Source organism: Plectrocnemia conspersa, unplaced genomic scaffold (assembly GCF_051122295.1).
Source record: "Plectrocnemia conspersa isolate PC_06_02 unplaced genomic scaffold, ASM5112229v1 ptg000005l, whole genome shotgun sequence".
In the NCBI taxonomy this organism is placed as follows: domain Eukaryota; kingdom Metazoa; phylum Arthropoda; class Insecta; order Trichoptera; family Polycentropodidae; genus Plectrocnemia; species Plectrocnemia conspersa.
Genome location: NW_028277169.1, coordinates 31648866 through 31671108, shown reverse-complemented (window position 1 = coordinate 31671108; position 22243 = coordinate 31648866). Strand labels below are relative to the sequence as shown.

General features: G+C 29.4%; 1 long non-coding RNA gene across 1 annotated transcript; it reads left to right on the top strand.

The window, feature by feature from the left end:
* The first annotated feature begins 3351 nt into the window (after nt 1-3351).
* Nucleotides 3352-5438, top strand: LOC148235432 (uncharacterized). The gene is made up of 2 exons (XR_015809527.1): nt 3352-3681; nt 3762-5438. It is a non-coding gene; the product is annotated as an uncharacterized LOC148235432 (long non-coding RNA).
* Nucleotides 5439-22243: the final 16805 nt, after the last annotated feature.

The window sequence follows — 22243 nt, the reverse complement described above, 5'->3', positions numbered from 1 at the left end:
AAACCACATTTTCTATTTCTGACAGTTTCGCAAACATAATGAGAATTATATAATATTTATATTTTTTTCAGTGTTTCTTTGTAGAAATAAATATTTAATAACATGAGTATCCGAATGATAGGAGCAATATAGTATTATCAAGTCATTATCATCTTTAGAGTTAGCCAGTTTATCGATATGTATAATATAAAAAAAAAAGTTTTTATTCACACTGTGGGTCTTCCGATGCGTTTTTTCGATACCTAGTCTAATCGGCGAAATTTCTCGTCATAACACTATGAATTATTACTTCCTACACATTGTAATCGTCCTTGTGTGAAGTTTAAATAATAAAAAAGGTATGGTGTCAATGGGGGTCTCCGTAAAAAATATAATGTCCCATAAAGAGATATATATTTCATAGTGAAATGGCGGCAAGCACGAGCTTCTTCTGATTTAAGCCGATACACTTGAAAGGCGAACTTCCCGTCTCGGTAACAATGCTCACATAAAAATTCCTGAAATTTTTATAATCTTAAATGGTAACATCGCGTATGTAAATGGATCAGTTTATTTATTTATTAATATTTTTGAATAAGAAAGTATGATTTTATATTAAAATCTATAAATATTTTTTTTTATACATGATAAAATATTTTTTTAAAGATAATATCTGTTTACGGGAAAAACAATAACGACACGTGTCACCATTCTCTAGCACGTGTCGTACTCGTACTTAATGAAGCACTACTACTCTTTGCGAAATTGAGTGCACGCATATAAAAAAAATGATTTGATACTGAGGCTGCAGTTTTAAGGGCGAGAAAATCAGACTAGGATATCCCCAAAATATATTTATCAGATATTTTCATACAATTATTATATTACATATGTAAAATTTCTTGATAAAGAACTCTCAACTAGTATCGTTCTATGACATCCTGATGCTTCAAAATAGGTTAAATAGTTTATTTATTTAAAGCAATCGTATTCCCTTTTAGCCTGTAAAGTTCACACATAATTTTGTACCTTCCGTATTAAGAATAATTTACTATTGAAACCATTATTGCTGTTAGACAATGCTCATAGACAATATGTTTTTAGCTATTTTAAATTTATACTTTAATTTAAATTTAGTCTTTTCATAGTCATCGATTCTGAAGATTAATGAATTAATATTCTTTCGCGTTTTATAATATTTTTATTGTATTTTTTTGGTACGATTATGACAATGTTCTTTAATTGTTTTTTAATGTTAGTGTAGAAAAGTGTGTTATATATTATTTTTGTCGCTTTATTTCAAATTATTTGAGTTTAAAAAAAAACTAAAGTTACTCTTAATGACAGCTACTTAATTATGCGAGTTTTCTGTTAAATATCGGTTTTAGAGCCGCAATGGCAACAAGCCTTTTGTACATTAGTTTCGCAATATGTTCAGTGAAATTAAAGTTGGAGTCCAGACCCAGGTATTTGACACTTACTTAATGTAGTTTCCTTGTTTATTTTTGTTGCGTGTTGTAAAAAATATTGCTTCAGTTTTCTCTTGGCTTAATATTTTCCATTATTTAAAATAATTATTGCAACTTATTTGCAATTAGTTTAATACCATAAGCTTTGTCGTCAGCGTATATTGATAAGTCAGTATTTTTTAAGCATAGGAATGTCTTTAGTCACAAAACTACGAGGAACGATAAGTAGAAAATAATTTAAGAAGTAATGTGTATTTTATATTTAAATAATTTATAGGTTAGGCTGTTGTGTGAAACGATGGAAAAAAGTTATTGCTATGTATTTTATAAATGATTGGTTGCCCGTTGTAGTGTAGCGATTCATGCATAATGTTACACGCGCGTCTGAAATCCTACGAACGGTGCCCACGGGCCTAGCAGCCGGCAAACCGTATTTACAGCTGATAATAAACGAAACTTTTTGCATCTTGCCAAATTTTTATTTGTCACTAAAGAATATACGAAGGGCAATACAAAAAAATATATGTAACATAGCGGATTTCAAAACACCAGATTAAGTGATATTTATTTATGTCATTGTAGCTCATTCTAAAATAAATATTTTAAGAAATTTTACTAAATTAAACCCATGCGTTTATTTAACTCTTAATTCATATAATAAAATGCTTAAAAAATATTATATCGAAGCATACATTTATTGAGCTATTTTCTAATATTCTCATTGAAATATGACGGTGTCCAAATATCGACTTTTAAGAGGTTAAAATATATCTCTTATGCTTTTACCAAGTATACACTATACTTTATGGTTACACTATGTACCGTTACAGCAAAAGTTTCCGCGTTCATTTTCATCAGAGGCACTTTTAATCTCCGCCGAGCAGGGCGGGGCGGGGCGAAACAGTGTCGTGATCCCATGAGCCACTCTCCTCCACGTCATTAGCTCATGAATCAGTAAGCGTGTCCGATCCGTCCAGGCACCAGATACGAACAATGTTAGAAAATCCGCCTAAGTAATTGTAGAAGGCACTGCTCACTTGTGGGTTATCGTCGGCCCCCAGTCGACACGTGTGCTGCACGCTCCCGGACAGATTAGCGCCCGCGGGGGTGGTTCGAAGGGGGTCGAAGTCACCGCTCGGATTTTGTAATGAGCCACCGCAGAAAAACGCCAAGTAAGAAAGAGCCTGGCATCAAAAGGCAAAAATGCGAGCGCACAAGTCATTCCCTGCGGGTCGGTCGTGAGTCAGACAAAGAATAGACGGTGATTGTGACGTATGATCGTGGTGCACCTGTGGATTTCGATTTTGGAAGGTCATCGTGAATCGGATGGATATGGTCCAAAGTCGATCTGTAACAAATAGATATTTTATGCCAAGATAATTTTGTTGTGCTGGAATTTCGGCTTCGGTAGTCAGTGTGTCTTTTAAACATTCTTTAGCTCGATTTTCTGTTCTAAATGAAAATATACATATTTTTTAAGAATATACCTAGACCCATTTTATATACATATGTATGTTTATAAAATATTTAAAGTATAAGACTTGCATAAATATAATTAAAGCGAACCGCAAAACTCTTATGTAGCTTTTAATATCGTAATGTTCAAGACGAGCCTTATTTTTCATAATAATTTGCTACTGTTTTTGATATTGTCAAAAAAATTATCAGAGCTTTTTTAAGATCTTAAATCTTTACTTGATTAGATATTCAACACAAATAAATCCTCTGCTTTTTTTATTTAATTAAAATCTGTAACAATTATTGATTTTTTTATCATATTAAAGTTTCATGATTTATTTTATCAATTTTTACATCAACAAATTTTAGCTATATATATCAGGGGCGTATATTCAGGGTGTGCTAGGTGTGCGGCGCACACCCGCAAAACCATCTAAAATATAAATTTAGAAAATTTAGGGCATAAAGCGACATCATTTTGCATACAGTAGTATGCAAAATTATAAAATTTTAATATGCAGTGTATAGTATGCATTGGTATTTGTCATTCGCTCTAACAGTTTCCGCGCGACCGACACGCTATGTATTACTCATGTGGCGCGCCGACCCTGAGTGCGGCGGCCGACTAAAGTAAATTGTTCGGAGATTTAACGGCTGAAGTCGATCTGTCCGCTGGCAGCGCTCACTAGTAAAATTGGTCTCGAATTTGGTGCACGTACTTCAAAAACTCTTGCGTCCGTCGCTGCTTTTTTATTACATTATATCACAATAACAGGTCACTCATTTTTTATATTTTGGCGTAAAATAGTTTATTATCTTATTTACATATGATCAATACTTAATTTTCTATTCTAGATTATATTTTTTTATTTACTCCAATAATGATGAAGAATACTGTTGAAGATATTTTAAATAATCCATTTTCAAAAAGAAGTTATGAAATTAAATTGAAGATCATCAAAATTGGCAAACCACGTCCACCTCTTCCCAATTTATTTATGAAGCATAAAGACAATAAATGTGAATATACAAGACATTTTTCATGTGGTTAACAGGCTGCGAACTTCGATCTAGATTGTTCTGTTGGCCATGTATATTGTTTTCTAAAGAAAGAAGCGTGTGGAGTAAAAGTGGATTTGCTGACCTTAGTCATCTGATAACGGCACTGAAAAAACACACGTTCAATCATTTTTTTCTCTCAAAATGTTTGGAAAACAACGAATTGAAGTCACGACTGACGTTCAACGTAAAGATAATATAAGTCAACATAATGAACAAGTTAATAAAAATAGAGAAATATTAAAACGAATGATTGACGCAGTAGTATATCTAGGAAAACAAGAACAACCTTTTCGAGGCCACGATGAGTCCTGTAATTCACTAAACAAAGTAAATTACCTTGAATTTTTAAATGCACTTCGAGAATACGATTCTGTTTTGGATACTCATTTAAATACTGCAACGGTGTTTCGTGGTACTTCCCCATCCATACAGAATGACATAATTGAAGCAATTGGTGATGTTATTAAAGATCATATTAAGGAAGAAGTAAATTCAGCAAATTTTGTCGCTATTATTCTTGACGAAACTTCAGATATAATGACGAACTCACAGCTCTCGACAGTTTTGCGTTTTGTTTATGAAGGTAAAGTTTACGAGCGGTTGATTGGCTTTACAGACGTTAGCTCTGATAAAACAGCCGATGGCTTATTTTGCCACGTTGTAAATATAATTGAAGAATTTCAAATTCAAGAAAAATTAGTTGGACAGACTTATGATGGGGCGAGTGTAATGAGCGGGCATATTAATGGTTTGCAAGCCAAAGTACTCGAAGTTTATCCATTGGCCATTTTTACACACTGCTATGCTCATATGTTGAATTTAACATTACAACAAGGTCTTTCCAATATAAAAGTGTGCAAATCATTCTTTCAAACTTTAAATGGATTGTCTGCATTCTTTTCGAAATCTTCCAAACGAATAAATGCTTTACAAGAGTTTGTAGGTAGAAGACTTCCTTCTGTTACACCTACAAGATGGAATTACACATCACGGTTAAGTAACACAGTGCAAAAATACAGAAATGAATTTACGGACTTTTTTCGAGACGTCGTGAAAAATTGTGAACTATGGGACCCCGACACTGTAATAAAAGCACGAGGTTTTCTTAGCTTTTTGGAAGATTTTGAAACAAGGAAACTTCTACACATATTTTCAAACCTTTTTGGAAAAACTGATGTGTTATACAACATTTTACAATCCAAATCTTTTGACATATTATATTGCTGTAAGAAAGTTACCGAAATTTTGCAACAACTCAGACATGAACAGGAAAATAATTATGAAACATTATGGGATTCTTATGTAACGGAAGAAAATTATCCAAGACTGAGTAATGATTTGCTTGTTGAAGAAAAGCACGCGTTTAGCCAACTATTTAATACAATAGTTGATAATATATGTAAGCAAATTGAAAACCGTTTTTCTTCAATGTCCAAATTGGAATATTTTCACCTTCTGGAGAAAGAAAAATATGAGCAATATAAGGGAAAATTTCCAAATGAATTACTTACCAAACTGCAACAATTCTATGGAACATTATTTGATTATATAAGTTTAAAAAATGAGCTTGCTGTTCTTTATCATTTGCCTGAATTTGCAGAGAAATCTGTTCATGAGCTTGTACAATTTATGAACACAAATAATTTTGAGTCAGGTTTTCAGGAAATAGATAAATTAGGCAAACTAATATTAACTCTTCCAAGCAGTACTGCTTCAGCAGAACGTTCATTTTCTGCTCTGAAACGAATTAATATTTGTTATCGAAGTACCCAAGGCCAAGAAAGGCTATGTGGCTTAGCTTGATTTCAATAGAAAAAGGGATCCTAATGGATATTAAAAAGAAGAGCACTTTATATGACAGCGTGATAGAAAAATTTATGATCAAAAAAAGAAGATTAGATTTTATATATAAATAATTATAAGTTTGTGTTTATTTATTTATTTATATATGGGAAAAAGCTCGGCTAATAAAAATGTAAAAATGTACTTTTTTTTATTTTTTATAGCACACCCAATATTAACACCCACCGTACGCCACTGATATATATACTATATAACATAAACAGAAAATATAAAAAAAGACTAATTTATTTGTATTTTTTATTCCATCTAGGAAACCCGTTAGAGTTTTATTTTTGCGGATTGTCCTAGGAGTATTATTATATAAATTAACATTTCCGTACATAATTTCCCTAGCCGTACTCGTTTTCTTATACTTCACTGTCTTTAAATTTTCTCCATTTCTAGTATTAAATTTATGTACATCTTTATTCCTTATTAAAATACTCGGGTAACATATTATTTTCTAACTTATATATAAATACTAAGACTTCTATCTTCAATATTTATTGAACATTTAACCATTTCAATCTATCAATCATACTTTTAGAACTAGTAAATCTATTTTTATTTAAGACTACTCTCATTGCCTATTTTGTAATTTTTGTGAAATTTGTTTATCTAATTTATTTAACATATCTAATATTGTCGCACAATAAGTAAAATGGGGCAATATGATACTATTGTAAAATATTGTTTTTGTGTTTCTATTTAATATATTTTTTATTCTGTATAATATACTTATTTTTCTACTATTATTTTTAATATGTAATTACAATATTCATTAAATTTTTTTTTTATCTACAATTACTCCTAAATATTTTATATTATCAATTATTTATATAATAGAGTTATCTATAACTATTTTGATAGTATTATCTAACATATTTTTATAATTAATAAACATACATTTAGTTAAAGTATATTATTTTTTAACCATATTTATATTGTATTTAATTCATTATTTAAATTATCTAAAACTTATTTAATATTATCATTAATGCAATTCACTAATGTGTCGTCCACAAACATACGTATTTTACACTTTTTTACATTATTAACTATATAATTAATATATTCTATAAATAACAATGGTCCCAATTTAGACCCCTGTGGTACACTATGAAATATTAATTTCTCTTTAGAATATGCATAATTTATTTTATTTAAAAAAATATTAAACCACCTTAAAACTATATCACTTATACCGATATTCTCCAATTTATTCAACATTATTATTCTGTCTATTGTTTCGAAGGCTCTCTTGAAATCCAAGAAAACTGCTCTAATGCCCAACAACCAATTATGTATCACTACTTGTAATACAGTCTCAGTGGAATGTTTTTCTCTGAATTCCGATTGTTGTTCACAAAGGATGCTTTGAGAAATAATAAAATCCTTATCTTGTTTAATTACTTTTTCTATACACGGCAACATGTTGATTAGTCTCATTTCCTCGACCTTTTCACTATTTTTTATTTTAGGTATAGGTACAATTTTCAAATTTTCAGGTATTTTTCCTTTGGAGAGTGCTTTATTTATTAAATATTTAATTTAGTTCCTATTATTTTCCAAGTTTCTTTAATTACATTTATATTTAATTCATCAGTACTGGTTCCTTTTTATTAATTCATATATTATGTTGTGTATTTCTTCTAATGAAACTGATTTAAATTTACTAAACTTAGGTATTGAATTCACAATTTCTTCTATACTCTCAATGTAATATGTATTAATTTTTTGTGCTATTATATGAGGATCTTAATATTTATTTCCATTTTTATTATAAACATATATTTTTTTGAATAACAATGACACTGATGCCTTATCATCAGTATTGCCGATTAATGACCATTTCTGTTATTTTGACTTAATAAATAAATACGTAACAATATAATTCTCAATATTCTTCTAGTGTTTCTTCGGTTGAAACATTTTTCCTAATTTTTTAAAATATATTCTTGCTATGATCCAGATTCGGGCCCCGTGAGGAGAACGGGCTCTCTCATGATCCATAGTAGTTTGTTTTGTGACACCCTACATTTTATATGCACAACGGTAATAATCGCAACCAAATCAATACTTTTGAAGACCCGAGGTCAAACAGGTCACATCCCATTTCTCGACCTCAGCATCGAGCGTGATACATAATAAAAAGCACATCGGTGTGGGCACAAACACTCGTGATGAGCATTTAACTGCGGCTTATTCAATGGCAGTAGCATGACTGGCCGGTATTGTACCGGCGACCCAATGGCATTGTGGCCGCAGCACAGCACGACAATGGGGGAGTGCTCGCAGAGGAACACAGGGCCACCGTATTGTTGTCGGGATGCAGAGACTACCCGCGGCGACGCTAACAAGGGTACCTCCCCAGGCACTCCCCGGGGAATTATCTTGTCACACCTAACGAATGTATCGGCGATTTCGATACTCGATATCGAGATGCCACACGTCTTCTTGGAGATTGATTTGAGGCGAATCGTGGGATGAGGTTTCGTGGTTTGGCCTTGTGTTTGAAGGAATCGCCTACTACATAAGAGACTCTTCAATATAGCTGTTTTATTTGTATTGATTTAGTAGCTATTCGAGTCACTTATATTACTTTTTCATAATAGATAATGTGCTTCAGCGCACATAAGTGGTAATAAATTTTGGTGTCCTACTTCAAGCTGACTAAAAAAATCATTAGCATATAGAAAACATATGTAATAACCCTCACATATGTTGTGATTTTTCCTGATTTTCAATTATCTATGAACATGCTTCTCTGATCAGGTTTCCAGATAATGCAACAGTCTCACTTCAAATAAAAAAGGTCTAATTTAAATTTGATATATACAGATATTTTTATTTGCCACAAGATTAAAAATATTAGGCTGGAATATGATTCAATCGGGTCGCGTCGACGAGTGTACTATATATATATTACAGAAAGCACTTATTCTAGCTGCTGGTTGGGAATGTTTATAATTTGGAATTTGGGAAAGTTTGGAAATAAAATAAGAACTTCATTTGTTTGTGCCACCTAACTACATCAACGTTTGCTTTCCCGAGTATTATTATATCCTTTGAAGTCCTTTTTATGTTTTTTACTAGCATGGACATAGGAGCCTATGTCCATTTTTGATTATGTTATATAAAATTTTATCTTACAATTAACAATATTATATATAAAATATAAATGAAACGAATTTTAAATATTTCATTTATTATTATATATAAATATCTCTATATAATATAATAAAAATTCTTTTAAAATAATTATAAAATATAATTTTATTAATAAATAAATAAATATCATTTTTAAATAGTATTTACTATTTTTGAATTAATATAGTACTATTTATATTATAAATATATAATTAAAATTCTACAGTAAATTCTGCCGATATGAAATTTATTTCATAAGTCTAACGTCTCAGACTAGTAACTCTGAGGTTGCGGGTTCGAGCCCCAGCAGCGGAGCTCGATTTTTTATTTATAAAAAATGCGCTATTATGAACAAAACCGGCCCCAGCTGCAGTGACATCCATTGCTTATAATTTATAATTATTGAAATATATGTCAACGATTCCCAGACTTTCAGTCTAGTGGTTAATACTCACTTGTAGGTATTCATTATATCTGATTGACTCTCTCAGTTGTTACAGATTTATCCCGTTGTAATGCATTGGGCTCACGCCACATGCAAGAACAGGAGTTTTGGAATACTTCCATATAAATCATATTAACTCTAGAAGTATATTGAAAGCAATACTGTAGTATAATATGTTTATTATTAAAATATTTTATTTCGTTTTATTTATTTATTAAAATAATAACAATTTAACTACATTTTTTAAACCAGGTTAAAAAGTTTAAAAATCGGTTTTTGAATTATGAAAATTAGTGAAAAACCATTACTACAACTCATAATAAATTAATTTAAGCAGACTTAAAAATAAACATTATTTGTATTGATTTAAAAAAACACTAGGAAATTCAATATTAGTCATTGAAAAATTTCACACATGTATATTATTAAATATGAATAATTTCTGGAATTTCGGCAATTACAAAATATTTTTTTTAATTTGTGTATGATTGCTTGTTTGTCGTAAAATAATATCGAGCGAATGTCGAACGAACTTTAATATCTCATACAATGGCTCTCCAATGACGAGCTGATTTTTTTGAGGCACAATCGATTACATAACAATATTTTGATCATTGCTTAGGGATAGAATAGACATCTAGTTGAATCTTATTATTATTCTTTAAATCGCTCCCTCATTGCTGAGGATCGTAACCATGCTTTTTCAGTTTTCCCTCGATTTCGCTGCTTGAAGTTCTTTGACCATTGAAGAAACCATTTGTGTTATTATTTGGTCAGACAAGCGCGTGTCCAAAAAACCGGAGAATTCGCTTCATGCACGTTGTTGAAAGTATTTTTTTCAAGTACTCAATAATAATTTTATAAGATCCATTTCTAAGATGTGTGTATCCTTTTCTGGATTTATTACAAAGTTTATTATTTCTTGCGGGGTCAAAATTAAGTGAATTATTTTTTGGTTTGTGTCAACTTCATGTTTGCGACAAGTAGGTTGTGGTCCGAGTCGCAATCTGCATCTGGATTATTTTTTTTATATTAAATATAGATTATTTCCATCTAGTATCAATCAATATATAATCTATTTTATTTCGGCATATGAAAACCCCGTCTTACATGTTTTTAAACCATATATTTATAATAAATAAATTATTTTCTAGTAAGAATTTCACAAGATTTTCTTCTCAGAGAAGATATCTATTTCTACAATATAATCATTTAAATTATTTATATTTCAAACTTTTAAAAGCACATGAAAATAACCCTTTACTAAATACTTTAACTACTAAAATTAAATATTAAATAATTATTTACAAACAGTGTCCAAAATGTGCACAAAAGCAAATGTGTTATATATTATATTATCATCGTACAAAATAGTCCATGGGTTCTTTAATCGAATTAACTACTTAACCGTCACCGTTTATTTTACATTCTTTGTTACATGTTTTTCACTTTCGCCGCGTGCCTGCAGTGTTAGCTTTTCCGTTACAGTCCCGAGACTCGCTCCGTAGGAAAATTGATTTTCCTCCGCGCGCTTGCGCACGCCGGTCCATGAATATTTCAGACGACCAACCCCGCTTTTGTGTACCTACGCCAGTTTTATACCTACGTACGCATTCGCGATTGTGTCTATGTATACTCGGCTGTATGTATTATGTATTGCCTTATATATTATATATACCCTGGTTGAGTTTCGTAGCGTTTTCGAGCCATAGAAAGTATAAGTATAATGTATAAAAGCGTAGGAAAATGTAAAATAAATATTTTTTTCTAATAAAATATTCCATTATAGTTATAATTAGTTACCTGCTTCAAGCAGTCCATATTTAAATCTAAATACAAATCCACATTGATCAAAAAGTAAAAACAGTTAAGCTATAAAACATATAATATTATTTATTATAAGCTTTTGAAAACTTTAACGTAAATTCAACTTTAAAGTTTTGGTTTATTATTAACGATATGGAATGTTTAATATTGACAATATAAAATATTTATCTAATGAGTGCATTAAACGTTTTAGAAATAGCTATACATTAATATTTAAGCAAAAGTGAAAAAATATACAAAGGAAATTCGTAGATTGTATTTGTGGTGGATTAATAAATAATAAACGCTTAATTACATTGAAGATACTATCGTATTAATGGCACCAGCAGTAAAAATAATAAAATTTAAATACTATTTCAGTTCATTAAATCAAATACCAGATTTATCCTTTTGGCTGATTTTTGAAGTCACTGTATTTCTTCTCAAAATGCATGAGTCTCTCTAGTCTTTTGTTTCTCTCATTTATACATATATATTTTCAATTAAAAGCTTGGATTAATAAAGAAAAAAGCTTATCTAAAGCAATCTAATATCTCCCGGGTGGCACTCTATAAGCGAAACTATTGTGGTCGCTTTCCGATGATAACGAATGATATGGTATAGCAATAATATTATTAATTTTTCAAGAAAATGCGTATGTCAATATTTTAAATGCGTAATATTATTAATAACCCATATTATTTCAACCCAACTCTAGCCAAGCGGAGCTACGGCGATTCGACCGAGATGACTCTTTAAAGCACATGAAAAGTGTGATGTCAGATAATTAACAATATGCTTATACATATTCCTTATATGCCATATATCAAACTGTTGGTTGCATAGCATTTTAAATAAATGACACTCACATACACGACTGACTCGTGTATGTGAGTGGTCAATTTACTGTACTTATATATTCGTTGGAACATAACAAAATATTTATTATTAAAAGCTTTACATTATATCATATCAACAAAAGTATATTCATTTTTAGTGTTGCATTATATATATATGCTACAGATTTTGTGAAGCAAACGTATAAAAAAATATTCGAAAGGTTTTTCAATCATACACATACTGTAGAATTATTACTGAGTAATTTAGAAGTGAGTAGTTACAGAGTCTAAATATAGAATCGTTTATTTTATGTTTGCTGATAAAAGAGCAACATAATCGTCATTTGCATTATACTGTGACGACCGTTCACCACACTGAGGCGATAACGATGTTTCTTAGAATCAGTTTAAACAGAAAAATTGTGATTTTGCTCTTCTTCTAATTAATAAGTTATAGTAATCGTTTTATGTTTTGCTGTTTGTGAGTGTATAATATAAATTTAAATTTAAATGAAATTTTTGGTTAAATTTAAAATGCCTTGATTTGCATCTGTTTCAGTGAACCTAAGAGCTTCACAATACAAATTTAGATGTATGCTATTATCATAAAAAACATATTAAAATTTATTTAGTTATTTTTACAGAATTTGAAATTATTCCATAAAAATAAAATGTTATATTAATTAAAAATATAACAAAATTTGTAATTATTAAACTATAATTAAAATAAAGTCGTGCGTTACAAATACAAATATGTGGCAAAAAGGTTCAGTCAAATAAAAATAAATAATCAGAGGGAAGCATTTGGTTCATGATACTACTGTTTTTTTTATATTGATTGCATTTTTTATTTATGTATTATATTTTCTAGTAAAAATATATTTTTACTAACTTTTCTATTAATATATCTTAGCTTACATTATAATGAATCTAACTTTGTATCTCTTTCCTACTAGCAAAATATTTGACATTGATCTTGTTTGAAAAACTAGTTCTCAATAATAATAATCCATGCAAATGAGTTATTTACAATCTAAATGTCTGGGTCATCGATTCAATCCCATGGCGTTAATCACAATATCCCACAGATTACGTGTTATAAAATCGCACGAGCGAATAAAAGTTTCATAAAGTATTACGCGGTATTAGACGGGTATTGTATAGTAAGTGAGCATATCACACGTTTTGAAATAAGTCTCGAACCAGTGTTTCTTTAATAAGAGGTGAACGATCAACAAAATATTAACCTGTTAAACCCGGATAAGGCCATTAACTGTTCATACTACTCACTGCTTAAACTTGCTAAGCAGAAGGCTTACTGAAACGACAGGGGCTCTCAACCGACCGAATAAAAATATATAAATATTTTTCTTTGTCACTGTAAAATAGATTTCATTAAGTACATATTTGTATTTATTCATAAACTCTCATTATCTACAATCTAAAAACTTTTTTTTAGATTTCAGTATGAAAAAAGTTTTTTAATTTTTTTTTGTCACTCTGTACAATAATTAAACTTTAAACGACTAAAAAGATTTTTTTTCTGAATAAATGTAATTTTCATTTAATGTATTTAATTGAATTGTTGCATGATTATCTTTTTGTGTTCAAATATCTTCTGGAAATAAGGCAATTTATTTTGTACGATATTGGTACTATTTTTTTGTAGTTTTGTGTATTATATATACACAAAATATAATTATAGTGTCTAATGAATTATGCATAACAAGTGTTGGTACAACGCTGGAAACTTTGGCGTCTTGTTTGCGCTTCGTCGTTTAACAGCCCTGACTAAGAGGATTTCGAAGGCTTTGCAGGTCGTCCAGGAAGCGGTCGCCGCCATGACACCGGAACAATGGCACCCCGGAAGTGGGTTAATGCATTATCAAAATATAAGCCCGCGTATGTGTTTGTGTGTTTGTTGCCATTAAAAACGCTGATCGGTTTACGTTATGAATATGGGGGCTCCCCGTTCAAGGACGCACAAAAGCTTTGCTCGCTGATGTTTTTCCTCTCGGATCACTATGCTGAAAGGATCAACAAGAACGCGGGTCAAGGTCAGGTGGTCAGATTGCCATAAATTCAGATTACGATAGTAAATTTTCATTACGCCAATGTATTATCTCGCTGTGACACTTCATTTCTAAAAAATTCATTTGCTAAAAAGTAATGAATTTGCCTTAAAAAACGACATAATTGGATTCTGTTGTGGTAAAAACATCCTATGTGAATATCTAGAAATATATTACTTTACTTGTTCTATATACAAAATTACTGTCACTGTCTAATGAAATAGATTTTATTGTTTTCTTTTTCTTCTTCTAAGCTCTGTATGGGCTTTGGCTGCCTTCAGAAGATTTCAGTATTCCAGCCTATCCTGTGTCCCGTATGAATCAAAATATTGATTAATAATAATTTCACTGGGAAATATAAATGAAACTGTATTTATTCCCTGCGCGGATGGTTAAAATAACATCTATAGAAAAACTTTATTTTCAATTCAAAATGACGCGATCATTTGTAAGTCATAAATTGTTTATGCAATTATTTTCTAGCGGTAAATTGCTGGCGGTGAATTGCAGGCGCACTTTTTGCACGGAGTGTCACCGCTCATATTTTTGGCTTGAAATTGCTGCGAGTTTCATTTTTCTATAGAAAGTTCTGCTTTTATTATTTAAGTTCAATTGCTGCAAATCTTTAAGCTCAATTTTATCATAAAATAATAAACTATTTTTTATTTCTTTTAATGGTCACATCAAATATTGAAACTTTAGTGTTTTAAGATTTGATATTATTTCTTCAGGTTATTTGATTTTTCACGTTTTTTTTAAAGCATCGTCTTCATTTATAATTACTCTGAAATATTTATCATTAAAAACTGTTTCTTTTCAAGGATTTCTATATTGAATTATCTTATTGATTCTTAAAATATATCAAAAGGGTTTACGTAATTAGGATATTTTGTTAACGACTTAAATTTGTGGAGTTTAGTATTTTTAGTCCGAAGCGAATGTAAGTCTAAATGTTAATTAAGCAGCTATCTATTATTACTATTAATATCTCTTATTAAATATGATGTTTTTATTAGAGCATGTTTAATTGATATAAAAATAGTATTTAAAATCGAAAGCTCTAATGTTTTAATTTGTGACTTAATTATAATTAAATAAAAAAATATTTTTACATTACTAAATATAAGTAGCAAAAATCGGTTTACAAAATTATATAACCGGTTTTAAAATTTTACAAATTTATCCTGAAAATAAATCCGAATTTTAGTAACATATTTTTACTAAAATGTAATTAAAACGAACCATTTCGCAACGTACATGTTAATTGTATTTGTTATGAGAGCCACGTATAAGTGTTTTTAACTATACATATAGTGGTTCTAGTTCCTCAATAATTACTTTATATGTGTGTTTTTTATTTATATTATTTTATCTAATCATAAAATAAATAGATAAAACATACGCTAACTTATATATTTAATGTTATGTTATGCCTATGTAAAAATATAGTTAGATATATTAAAACAGGATGTTTTCATATTTTAAATATGTGTAAAGTTTTCATCTACCACTGAACAATACACTTAACGAAATAATACATCTGTAATTTTAAAATAAATTACAGTTTGTCAAAAGAAATGTGACAACTTTTTAAATGCTGGAATCCGATTAATCAGCTTTTTACTACTTTAACGAAAATTTCTGAAAAAATCATTGAAAAATATTAGTAATTTTTTCTTAGACTGTATGGTTTTATATTTTAATGTCATATATGTAAAGCAACGTCATGTACATAGTAATCTCAAAAAACGTTGCAATATAATAAGTTCAAAATACATTGTTTTCCAGTACAATTTAATTTTCAAATGTTAACACTTCAGAAATAAACTTTCCTAAATATAGAAAATTATTACTGAATAAAACAAAAATATATTTAACACAGTTGTTACCTTGAGCTGTGAATTTTATTTATATTATAAAAACAATTGGTTTCCTTGTAAAAGGATTGTATTGTAAAAAATCTCAGGAATAACTTAATGAATTTCGTATTTTCGTTCAATCTCTCTCTGCAACGACACAGAATTTTGTTACTGGTTTTTAAATATTATGTTGGTTTTCTGATTATAACTAACATAAATACAAAAAACCGTTTAAGACTTACTAACATAATCAAAGGTATTGCTAGTTATTTTAGGAACAGTTATTAAAAGTAAAACATTTATTTTATTTTTAAATTCTTTTATTATGAAAATAGTTATGAAATGGCGATAAGAAAAGTAATATTTTTTCTAAGATTATAATCAGATTTAATTAGCAAAATTTTTGTATTAAAAAATATTTTTATACCTGTAAAAAAATATATGAGTTTCGTATCATTTTATTGTTAGATTCAATTGATATTTAAGTAGACTTTTAGAAAATATATTGTACATATATGTAATGCAATTATGATTTTATATCATAAGAATGAGGATTAAAGTAATTTAATGTGATGCAATAAATACAATTTTAAAGACTCATGGACTGAAATAAAAGGTTGTTGAAAAATATTATATACATAAAAGAATCTGTGGGTTTCGAAGAATTAGTTTAAATAATGAGTTTATGGAATCTTATCTAAACACCTAAGCTAAAAAAAAGTATGACTGGAATATATTTCATTGTCGAGTCTTTTATCAGTCGAGAATATGTTCGACACATTTTTGATCATCGTTGAAAAATGTAATCCTAATGGAAAGCATATAATTAAAATACGAATGATAATAAAAAGTAAAGCAGCAACTCTTTATAAAAAAAATAAAACAAGTTTAATTCAACCATCATAAATATATAAAGAAAACGCTAGATTCATAGTACTATTATAAAAAAACTTTTTCTCTGTTTTTTTAAATCCTTTCTCGTGAAATTTCCGAGAAAAGAGAATTATTTTTATTTCTTAATTAAACTTGTAAAGTATAATAAATATTATATTTTTACTTAAAATATAGAAACTATACTGTATTCTTAAAAAAATGTTAAACTAACTCTTTGTAAGTAGTTAAAACATTATTGATTATGTCGAAGACAACGTCTACAGAACAAATTATATTTTCTATAAAAAAATTACATTTCTTTTGCAAATTAGCTATATTTGTTTTCTATAAAAAAATATCAGGCTCTAACTAAAATTTTTAATATATTTGCAACCTATAAAGATTTTAAATAAACATCTACGCCCCAGGAATGCATTGTTTACGATTAAATATACAAAAAGTAAAATTGAGAACTAATAAAAAACTCTGAATTTGTAAAATTATAAAAAAAAAATTTTTACCTTTGTTTTAAATTTTATTAAATGTCTTTAAATTAGTATACTTTCATTTCTGTTATACATATGCTTTTTTTATTTATTCTGATGTCAATATGTTTATAAATTTTCATTTGCATATTTTTTATTATTTGTTTTTTTTTATTACGGCTTATAATTTTCTTGGGTGCGATTTAACAGGGAATTGTTTTAATAGATATGCATTAAATAAATACATTGCTCAATAAAACGAATTGTTTGTGCATTACAATAATAAAAAATAAACATTAAATAAATATATCAATGATCGATACAAAATATTAGATTTAGCAATGTTTTATTTGAAGTGTGGCCTAAAACGAATAATATGTGCATTCAGATAAATAAGCGTTGCTGTAACCAACGACCAAAGTTAAGCAGCATTGGGCTTAATCGATACTTGTGAACGCTTGGTGATACACTAGGTGTCTTTGCTCATTATGCAACAAGTTATTAGTCAACTATAACATATCTTTCACTTAACTGTTAGATAGGTTAGGTCCGAGCGAGCGGTAGCGTACGAGCGTTGGTCAGAATAGTGAACACCCCATGAATATTCACCCGTATATTCAAAACAATTATCACTTCTGAGAAGTGATAATTGTTTTTTGTGCTCTCTTATTGTTCAAAATTTGGTGCATTCGTAATATTGGTATAAAAAGCTTTAATATTCCACTGCTGATTTTATTGCTTTTGACGTTGATTATAAACAGGGACCCCTTGAATTTAAACAGCAAAAAATAAATTTGATTTAATAGAATACTATGAGTCTTAATGAAATAGAAATATTAAAAAAAACGACCACTGAATGACAACTTTTGTCCCCTCTCCCCCTCTTCTTCTGGAAAGAAAAGACGTCCTTAGTTATAAACCAGAAATTATTGCGTTATCCCTTAAATAAAAACAAAAAAAAAAACATTTCTGAAACTATCCCAAAAATATTTGCTGGGCCGCATGCGGCTTGCGGGCCGTAGGTTGAGTATCGCCGATCTAGATAGAAGTAATCTCATTGTCAACTTTAAAACTCGCCTATTACAAAGGTATTATACTAGTTAATTAATATGTAATAGGCGAGTGTATGACTCCTGATTATAAAGTAATCTAATACACTAAAGGACATCAAAAAATTATATCGTTACTAACTTTATTATCCAACTTCGCCTAGGATAGATATTTATGCATTATTATTAATTTGATTCATCCTGTTATTATAAATGTATTCTAATGTTTGGCTATATACAATTTTTTGTCGCTTATATTCGCGTATTACAGTAGCACGTAATTGGTCATCAGTACGTCGCTGTTCTGTTTCTTCACCTGTTTCACTGGCACGTATTTCAGTAACATGTAATCGGTCGTCAGCACATCGCTGTTCAGCTCCTCTTTTAACTTCACCATTTGAGAGGAGAGCCTGTGACAGACACGTGTATTTTAAGTTTTATAGCATATATTATAATGCAAGACTGTCACTTTTGTTTCAAAAAAATATTTTTTAGAAAGAGTATATATTATATAATATATTAAAATATATACTACACGAGTATTAAATAGTCTAAATCTAATAATGAATTCATAAAAAATTGTGATCCATTTAATTCTTAAAAATATAGCATTATATATCAATTTTAATTACCAAACACAATATTTTAATAAGATTTAAAAAAAGTTTGCATTCGAACCTATAACATTTCAGTTAGTAAACAATGCCACTGATAAATCGCGCTGTTTCATGTTGTCTTAGTCATATATAAGTAAATATCAGTCTTAAGTTTGATAGAAGCATTTTATTGAATTCAATAATCACAGTCAAGATAATCTTAGTTTTAATAATAGTGGAATTCAAAAACCAACCCCACATCAATGTCACCATAGAAGGGATGAAAACCTTAGATTTGGGATCTCATTCAAAAGAAGCTCTGTGTGTACATTCCCCGCGATCCGAAGGTGATTCTGCGGCTATTTATGTCGAGCGTCATATTGCTAATATCCTAGTGTAATTGCTCGGCAGGTTTTAATAGGATACAATAGAGTATGAAAGGTTGCCAGTTAAGTGGCAGAGTCCTGGTAAGCCGGGGATGATGACGGCTTAAAGATTAAGCTCCCGGAGCTGGTGATACTCTGCAATCCTTCATAATCTTCTTTGGAGTAATCGATAACTGGACAACGCGACCTGACCGACTTTCTGCCAATCGATGTGACCAATTACGATGAATTTGCATTTAAATTGCTATATAACATTTATGCAGATAATGATGCTATTGCCTTGTATATAAATCGGTGAGGATTGTTGTAAATATTTATCTTATTCGCTCCATTAGTGAATGTGCGAGTTAAGTTGGAATTGAAAATCTTTCGACAAATGGGAAAATATAAAGACGTGTTTGTGTGTAGATGAAAAGTTAAGGCTGAACGCAGAAAAGTCTGAAGGTATGATGAAAATATGCGCAGAAGCCGAGGAGTGGAAAATAAGACACAAAATAGGCTTTTCGTTGAGGGCGGAGCAAGACGACGATAGACTGCGTAGGATGCAACGTATTTGCGATTCTGAGTGTTCGGGACGATATGCCGCGTAAAACTTTTACAAATTTATAAAGAATGATAAATCGATTTTAGAATAGAATATTTTTAAAATAGCTCATTTGTTAAATTAAAAAATGTTTTAAGCAATTTACTTATAATTTATATAAGTATTTTCGAGTTATTGAAGCCAGTTGCTTATACTATTATGCAGTGAAAAAAATATATCACAGCGCGGTTTGATTAATATATTTTTTTATATAATACAAATACATTTTTTTTTAAATCTGCGTAGATTAATGCGTTATTTTTGGTATTAAAATTTAAAAAATATCATTTGCCCCATCAGGATGTTGATATAAAAGTTTTTATCAGATATGCAGTAAGATTCGCAAATTGACAATAATTGCTTAAGTTACATCTTCGACGCCTTATCGAAAACTTGTGGTACTGTGACAGAAATCTTCGAGATGCTTAATTTTAAACATAATCAAATTATTTTTAAAAGCTAACGTTTTGCTGTCCTAGTAGTCGCACGTTATTTTAATCACAAATTATTATTAAATTTTCAACCTAGTACAATTTGTGTAACTAATTATCGGCGTCTCATTTTTAGTCTATGAAAGTCAAGCTGAACTCAAAATTTCAAACGTCATAGTTGAACTAATGTTGACGTAAAGTGAGAAGCGGCTGCTTTTTAAGTTTTGTAAATCTCCATCAATGCTTAGCGTGGCTTTGCTTGGTGCTAGTTCGAATGAACTCTCGTATGGTGCAATTCGGGAGTGTTTAATTAAAGTTCCTGACGAAAGTGTGCTCCGAATGGAAGTGTCATGTGCTAAGTATTCTGCGTTTGTATGCATTAATCGAGACATAGGGTGTTTTTTTCCTTTGTCTACCCTCTATGATTAGTCGGTTTAATTGCATTGGATATTTCCTGCTGTCTTTCTTACAAGCACAATTTTTGCGTAACGGTTATCATTACTTGTATATACAATGTCATTGTCTCCGATCGTCACGTACGTCAGTATAACATATAAATTTGTCAGCAAGTAGTAATATTCATTAAGAGTAATTACGCTTTTACACGTATTTGCATATTTTGTTATTTATCGTGGTTGGTGCTTCCAAAAGCTTTGACCTGAGATTCCAATTTAAATATTCAAATATTTTCCATTTGAATATATTTGGGTTTTTTTCAACTTTTCGACATTAAAATATTTTGAGAGTTATTACAATAATATTCAAAGTGATTTTAAAATTATAATGTGCGAGACAAAATAATTTCATAAAAATGAAATTTCATTTTTATATGATTCTTACTTACGATGGCGCTTTTTTTAAAGTTTTTTATCAACTTTCAAACTACAAACTGGCTAACCATCCATTAAAAAGACTAAAAATTCGGTTTGTTCAAATAATCTGAAAAAAGTTTTTAGATGATTTCCAAAAAATAACAGAAACTTTACTGTTATATAATATAATAATAAAAAACGTACAATAACTTAATCAATACCAATCGCTACCAAGCGGGTATTTTTAACAGCAGAATCAATTAAAAGCAAGTTAGGAAGCAATTTTTCTAGAGCGTCAATATACTTTATTTTAATTTGTTTTTATACCTAAAAAACAATTAAAATAGATTTTCAGTAACAGGTTTTTTAATAAAACGTTTATTATGATATTAAAACTAATTTTAAAAACATACTATTGGATTAGAACCATTTTCCATTACTTGTGAATAGTGTCATTGTCTCCGATCATCACGTACGTCAGCATAACATATACATTTGTCAGCAAGTAGTTAGGACTAATATTCATTCTAATTAATTACGTTTTTAACACATATATATTTGCATATTTTATTATTTTGTCATGATCAGTGTTTCCAAAAGTTTAGATTAAAGATTCCAACCCGAATATTTAAATATTTAACATGTGAATATATTTGTTTTTTTAACTTTTTGACATTTAAATATTTTTTAGCTATTTCAATAATATTAGTTGTACTTAATTGCTATTGCAATTTTTTTTAAATTATTATGTGCGAGACAAAATTTAATTTCTAAAAGTATTTTTTTTATGATTCAAACTTACGAGGGCGCTTTTTGCAGAGTATTTTATCAAATTTCAAACTAATAATTAAAATGCAAAACATGAAAAAGTGAAGACCAAAAATTATGTTTGTTCAAATAATCTGAAAAAGATCATAGTTATATGATTTCCAAAAAATAACAAAAATTCTACTTTTATATATTACAATAATAAAAAAAATGTTTAATAATTTACGCAACACCAACCGCTACTATACAATAATTCAACTCGACACTCCTGAATGCTCT